Consider the following 6,792-nt stretch of genomic DNA (forward strand, 5'->3'; position numbering starts at 1 on the left):
TGGAGCACATTTAAAATGTACAGGCAAGCGGATGTTGCCCAATAGATAGAGCGCCTGCCTACCACATGGGAGGTCCGCGGTTCAAACCCCGGGCCTCCTTGACCCGTGTGGAGCTGGCCCATGCGCAGTGCTGATGCGCGCAAGGAGTGCCCTGCCACGCAGGGGTGTCCCCCACATAGGGGAGCCCCACGTGCAAGGAGTGTACCCCATAAGGAGAGCCGCCCTGTGTGAAAAAAGTGCAGCCCGCCCAGGAGTGGTGCTGCACACACGGAGAGCTGAGGCAGCAAGATGATGCAACAGAAAGAGACACAGATTCCTGGTGCTGCTGACAAGAATGCAAGAGACACAGACAGCACACAGCAAATGGACAGAGAGAGCAGATAACTGGGCGGGGAGGAGAAAGGGAGAGAAATAAAGCTTTCAAAATAAAATAAAATAAAATGTACAGCCACACTTCTTATTTGTGTGAATTCAGCTGATTTAGGTCTCTGTGACTGAGTACCACTCCATTCCACAGATGGTAGAAAATTCTTGTCCCTTCACCTGATTCCTCTTGAAAAGTTAGTGTCTTCTGGGTCGATAGTCCAATCTAAGTAAGCCTTTACTCATTTTGCTTCTACTTTCCATCCCACCCCCACCCCTGCAAGATGATCTAATTTCCAAGGGGTAAAGGGGCAATCTTAGCCTGCAGGCTGCTTCTCTTCTATGTGCCGTCTTCCGTCCTCGCCAGCCTTTGCAACGCCGGCATTTGTCCTGGAGTTGGGCACTGATGGGGGCGTTGGCTGCTGATGTCCATGGCCCCTGTTTTTGGTCCCAGGGGCCCTTTTTCCGTGTCGTCCTTGCTCTGAGCCCACACCTCTCACAGCCACTAGCTCTCAGCATTTCCGCATCTCCCTTGGGGATTGGGGGTCGCTGGCCCACTCTGGCCATTGCTGATGACTTAGGTGCTGGGCTGCTTGGCTGTGCTTTGGTGATGGAGGAACAGACATCTCAGGAGGGTTTCGATCACTGCATCCAGGTTACGGTTCCACGAGGTGGCAGAAGCATCCGCTAGCACCCGTACGCTAGTCTGCCTGTTATGAATCTCCTCTTCCTTGTTGGGTGGGAAGATCACTCTTCCTTACTGAATGGGCAGTAAAAATGCTACTCGGTTCTCCAAGCTTGGCTTTTTGTTTTTAGAGTTTGGATTCTAGGATGCCTAGAAACTCCTTTTTATTTTAAAGGGTTATCTATTATTCATTTCTCCCTGCTTCGTCCATTGTCTCCTCTTTGTGTCCATTCACTGTGTGTTCTTCTGTCTGCTTGTCTTCTCTTTAGGTGGCACCAGGAACTGATCCTGGGACCTTCTGGAGTTGGAAAGCGGCGTTCAATCTCTTGTGCCACCTCAGCTCCCTGGTCTGCTGAGTCTCTTATTGACTCTCCTCTGTGTCTCTTTTCATTGCATCAACTTGCTGTACCAGCTCGCCTCGCAGGCCGGCACCCCTGCACAGGCCAGCACTCCACATGGGCTGGCATGCTGAGCAGGCCAGGACACCGCGTGGGCCAGCACACCACGTGGGCCAGCACACCACGTGTGCTGCCTTCACCAGGAGACCCTAGGAATTGAACCCTGGACCTCCTGTATGGTAGACGGGAGCCCAATCGCTTGAGCCACATCCGTTTCCTTAGAAACTCCTTTTAATTTCCCACAAGCCTGGCTTTATGGAAATACTTTGATTATTGTTTGGGTCTGTAAGGAATCCATTTAACATTTTCATCAACTTTTGTTTGAGGCTCTTCTAACTTTCTTCCGAAAGCAGGACATGCAGAGGCCAATCCTGCTGCCCGAGTGGAGGACAGGTGGGGCAGGATGAGAGGAAGGGAATGCAACAGCCTCAGTCATTGTTCAACCATTTCCCTCTCACATGACTAAAACTGAAGTGAGGCATTTTGTGGGTTTAAATTTCTTTCTCTTGAGTAATTTTCATAAAATAAATTCCTGGACGAATGGGTCAAAGGGTATTCGCATAGGTTTGTGTGATTCTGATTTATTCATAAGGGACAGCCAGAACCTTGCAACCATCTTTCCAGACCTCCTGAGACCAGGGCGACATCACCGCCATCAATCGCGATCACTTAGTGGAGGATGGTGCACGCTCGTCCCACCTTTTATTTTTACGACAGTCTTTACGATGCCGTCCCCTCCTCCTTCGAGGCTGGGCCCAACCTGGGCTAGTGCCTGAATTGAAGAGCCCTGGAGATTGGTGTGGTGGTCCTGGCAGAAGCTGAACGCCTGCTTGCACAGTCAGAAGAGTCCCTCTTGGCTTGTCCAGGTCCCTGGCCCCCAGCTCTTGTCCACCCTGCCGTGACCTGCAGGCCCTGCCGCCATCGTGTCAGCCTCGCTGCTCGTTCCCCCAGCCATGCCTTGCTGCTTGCAAGGTGGCCTGGGCCTCGCCTCGGCATCCGGGCCCAGTGGCCCGCCCACTCCGTTCCCCTGGTGCCCGTGTCCTCGTCGGAAGAGACGTCAGAGGGTCAGCCTCACAGAAGGCCCTTTCAGGCCCCTGCACCCTCTCCCTGCCTCACCCTGGTCTTGCACTTGCTTCGGTCCCCAGGGTCTGCTCAGCTCCAAAAGCCTCCAGACACCCCGAGCCGGACAGTGCTGCACAGCTCTATGTCACCGGGTAGTGGCTGATGCAATTTCCTTACTGCCTGTCTGTCAAAAATATTTACGGTTCCCTTTTGGCTTTCTCAAGTGCTGGGAACAAGTTCACCTTAATACGACCAGAAGGAGGACAGAAACGGGCATTTGGAAAAGAACGCAGTTTCATAATTTATAAATACGCTGTCCTTAAACTGTCATGAAGCTTCATTTGAAATAACATTTAAGCGTGAAATAATTAGATTCATAGGGGATGGCAAAGACGACGCAGGGAAGTTCCAGTCGCCTTCCCTCCAGCTTTACCAATGTTATCGCCTGCAGCAGCTGGGCGGCCCAGAGCCCTCATCCTGATCTTACAAGCTCTCCGTGCGCTCCTCTGTATGTGCATGCTTAGCTTTACTCAGTTTTTTTTTTTTAAATCTCTTTCTTTTATTATTATTTATTTTCCCCATATAACCCCCCACTCCCTACCCCCACCACATCATTTTTGTAAATTGTATTTTTTTGAAGATATGTACATCGCATAAAAAACGTTACATTAAAAAATATAAGAGGTTCCCTTATACCCCCCCCCCACTCCTCCCACACCAACAATCTCCCCCATTCTTGTGACACTCTCATCGCACTTGGTGAACTCATTTTGGGGCACTGCTGCACCATATGGATAACAGTTTACCCTGTAGTTCACACTCCCCCCAAGTCCATTCAGTGGCTTATGTCAGGATATATAAAATCCAGCATCTGACTCTGCAGTATCATTTAGGACAACTCCAAATCTTTCAAGTTGTCCTAAATGATATTGCAGCTTTACTCAATTTTGTCACGCATAGCCTTCCGTCACACTGCAGCGGAGATACTCAACTGCACCGTCCCCTCGACTCCCTCCTGCCACCCTTTACAGCCCCCCCCTGCCCTGCCGTCCCGGATCCCTGGCAGCCACTAAGCCGGGCTCCTTCTCTAAATTTACGATCTTCCATGAACGTTCCATAAATAAGATGGGGCAGTGAGTATCCTTTTGAGACGGGCTTTTTTCCACTCGGTGTAATTTCCTTGAGGTTCATCCAAGCTGTCAGATGAATCAGTGGAGTCTTCCTTGCTACTCCTGAGCAGTCCTCCCTGGTCGGATGGATGACAGTTTTTTGTTTTTTATCTCTTCCCCCATTGAAGACCATTTGGGCATTTTCCAGTGTTGCGCTATTATGAATAAAGCAGCCATGAGCAAGCAGGTGCAGGTCTTTGGGTCATCAGAAGTCATTTCTGTGGGATAAATGCTGAGTTATAGGAGAAGTCCCTTTCTTAGTTTTGGAACAGGCTAACAAGCTTTTCCAGAGTGGCTGCGGTGGCTGAGAGTCACGTGCCTCAGAAACAACGTGTTCTTAATCGGAATCCTCTGGCTGTGAACCTGGCAAGCAGGACCTTCTGATGAGGTTCCTTCGGTGAAGGCGTGGCCCTGCTGAATCAGAAGGGTCTTAGTCCTAGTATTAGGGCCTTAGAGGGAGGCCACAGAGGGAGGAACCACGGAGCAGCCGGAACCCGGAAGAGAGGAGACGACCCCTCCATGTGCATGGCCGTGCGACGGAAAAGCCGGGACCCCAAAGGCTGCCGGCCCCTGGAGGAGGCCAGCTGTCCAGCCTCTGGAACCTTGAGCCCGTGCATCTCTGTTGTTAAGCCACCCCACTCTGGTATTTGTTTCAGTAACTGGAAAATTAAAATAGTGGCTGTACCATTTTAAGTTCCCACCACTCCTTCTACGAGGGATCCAGTTTCTTTGCACACTTGCCAGCATTTAGTGTTAGGGCTCTTTTTCATTTTAGCCAATGTGATAGGTGTGTAGTGATATCTCAGTGTGTTTTTAATTTAGGGATTTCTCTCATGGCTAAAGACCTCATATTTTGTTGTTGTTTTGAGTTATAACTCAAGAATTATTAGCTGGCAGAGCTGGAAAAGTTCTCAGAAGTCATCCGTTCAACAATGCCATTTATTTTTTTAAGATTTATTTCTCCCCCCACCCCATTGTTTGTGCTCGTTGTCTGCTCTCTGTGTCTGTTCGTTGTGTGCTCATCTTCTTTTGGGGTGGCCAGGCACTGGGAACCAAACCCAGGGAGGCACACAATCACTTAAGCCACCTCCATCCCCCACTTGCTGTGTCTCTCGTTGTGTTTCCTTGTTGTGTCATCTCATTATGACAGCTCACCACGCCAGCTTGTCACAGCAGCTCACTGTCTTGTTGTCTTCTTTAGGAGCACCAGGAACTGAACCTGGGACCTCCCGTGTGGTAAGCAGGCACCCGACTGCTTGAGACACAGCCGCTTCAAGACCCCATATTTTTAATAGGAAAGTGTAGCAATTTGATATGGTTATGAATTCCAAAAGCAGATATTGGATTATGTTCATAATCTGATCTGTCCCTGGGCATGACTGAGTTATGATTAGGGCACTGAGTGGGTGGGGACTCACAGATAAAAGGCATGGTAAAGAACAGAAAGAATTGAGGGTTTCTGATGTAGGAGTTTGATGCTGAAGACTTAAGCTGGAGCCCTGGAAAGTCAGCACGCAGAGGAAAGAGAAGCCAGCCCCAGGAAGGAAGGAACCTTGAAGCCAGAGAAAAGCAAACCCTGGGAACGTAGGAACCCAGGAAGCCGGAACCCTTGCAGACATCGGCAGCCATCTTGCTCCAAATAGACTTTGGTGAGGGAAGTAACTTGTGCTTTATGGCCTGGTATCTGTAAGCTCTTACCCCGAATAAATACCCTTTAAAAAAAACCAACCAATTTCTGGTATTTTGCATCAGCACCCCTTTGGCTGACTAATACAGAAAGGTTTATCTTATAATTCTGAAGCAATCCAGAGCAAAGATATCTGTCTGGTGTCACAACGGCAATGCCTAACGTATTGCAGGCAATTTTTTTTACTTTTCTCTCTTGGTGATCTGGGTATTTTCCTTATTCTGTAGGCCTTTCTGACACTAAACACTTAATGCATGGGCACGTAGAATAATAGAATCCATTGTGTAGGGGAGAAGGGTATGATGTAGAGGAAGAACTTAGCAAATAAGGGGAACGGAAGAGGGAAATTCAGAAATAATTCGTTGATTAAATTGGCAAACATTGTGTGTCCGCCAAGTGTCAGCCATTCTTCTTAGCAGTTGTGGTACCTCGATGAACAAATCAGAGAGAGATACCTGACCTAAGTGACTTAGGACACGTTCTGAATCCCAAAGTGGGAAAAGTGGAAATCAGCATCCAAACAAACGAAAGAGCCACTTGGAAGACATGTGTGGAGGGGGCACCATGTGCACTGTGCTGGGCTGCAGGTCCCTGCGGTGGTCAGGTCCACAGGCTGTGGTCAGCACGAGGGTGACACACCCAGGGCCAGGACGCGCCTGCAGAAATGGCCAGCACCAGAGTCTCCACACTGTTATACCCTTCACACGACTTCCTGGAGGAAGGAAAACTACCGGGATGGAAAGATCAGTAGTTTTCCAGATTTGGTGGGAGAGGCTACAATGGGGTAGCCAAGGTGAATTTTTAGGGGCTGGAACTATTCCCTGTGGTACTACAGTGGTGGAAGTATGATGCTACGCATTGGTGAACTTTCTTGGAACTGGATACCACTAAGAGTGACATCTATGTGAAAAATTTTTAAAAAGTAACCAGGATGTTGGAAGAATACAGGATGGGATGCAGGCTATGGCAGATGAATATGCCTGTGCTACAACTGTATGACATGATCTAACTGAATGTGGTAGGGAAGAAAGGAGACTTGCAAAATAATTTTGGAAAACAGTGTTTCATCTGGATAAAAGGAACTGTACCCAAATATTTTACTCTAGTTCGTAAATGCGTTTCTAACAATGATATGATAATATGGTGATTCTGAAACTAGTTTACATGTGTATTAACTTTGAACAAGTAAGTAAATATATTATAGAAGACAAAAACCAAGTTTCTCATTCTCAAAGAAGTTACAAACGAGCAAAGGAAGAATGCTAGAATGAAACAGTAGTGCTCAATTACAGTCAGAATTATCAGCATGAACTCAGGTTTATTTCAATAATATATATAGAAGGATAAATATATATGGTTGGTTTATTTACTTATTTCCCTCCCCCCTTGTGGCTTGCTTGCTGTCTGCATTCTGTGTCCATCTGCTGC

The sequence above is a fragment of the Dasypus novemcinctus genome, chromosome 3 (genome assembly GCF_030445035.2).
Source record: "Dasypus novemcinctus isolate mDasNov1 chromosome 3, mDasNov1.1.hap2, whole genome shotgun sequence".
Classification (NCBI taxonomy): Eukaryota; Metazoa; Chordata; class Mammalia; order Cingulata; family Dasypodidae; genus Dasypus; species Dasypus novemcinctus.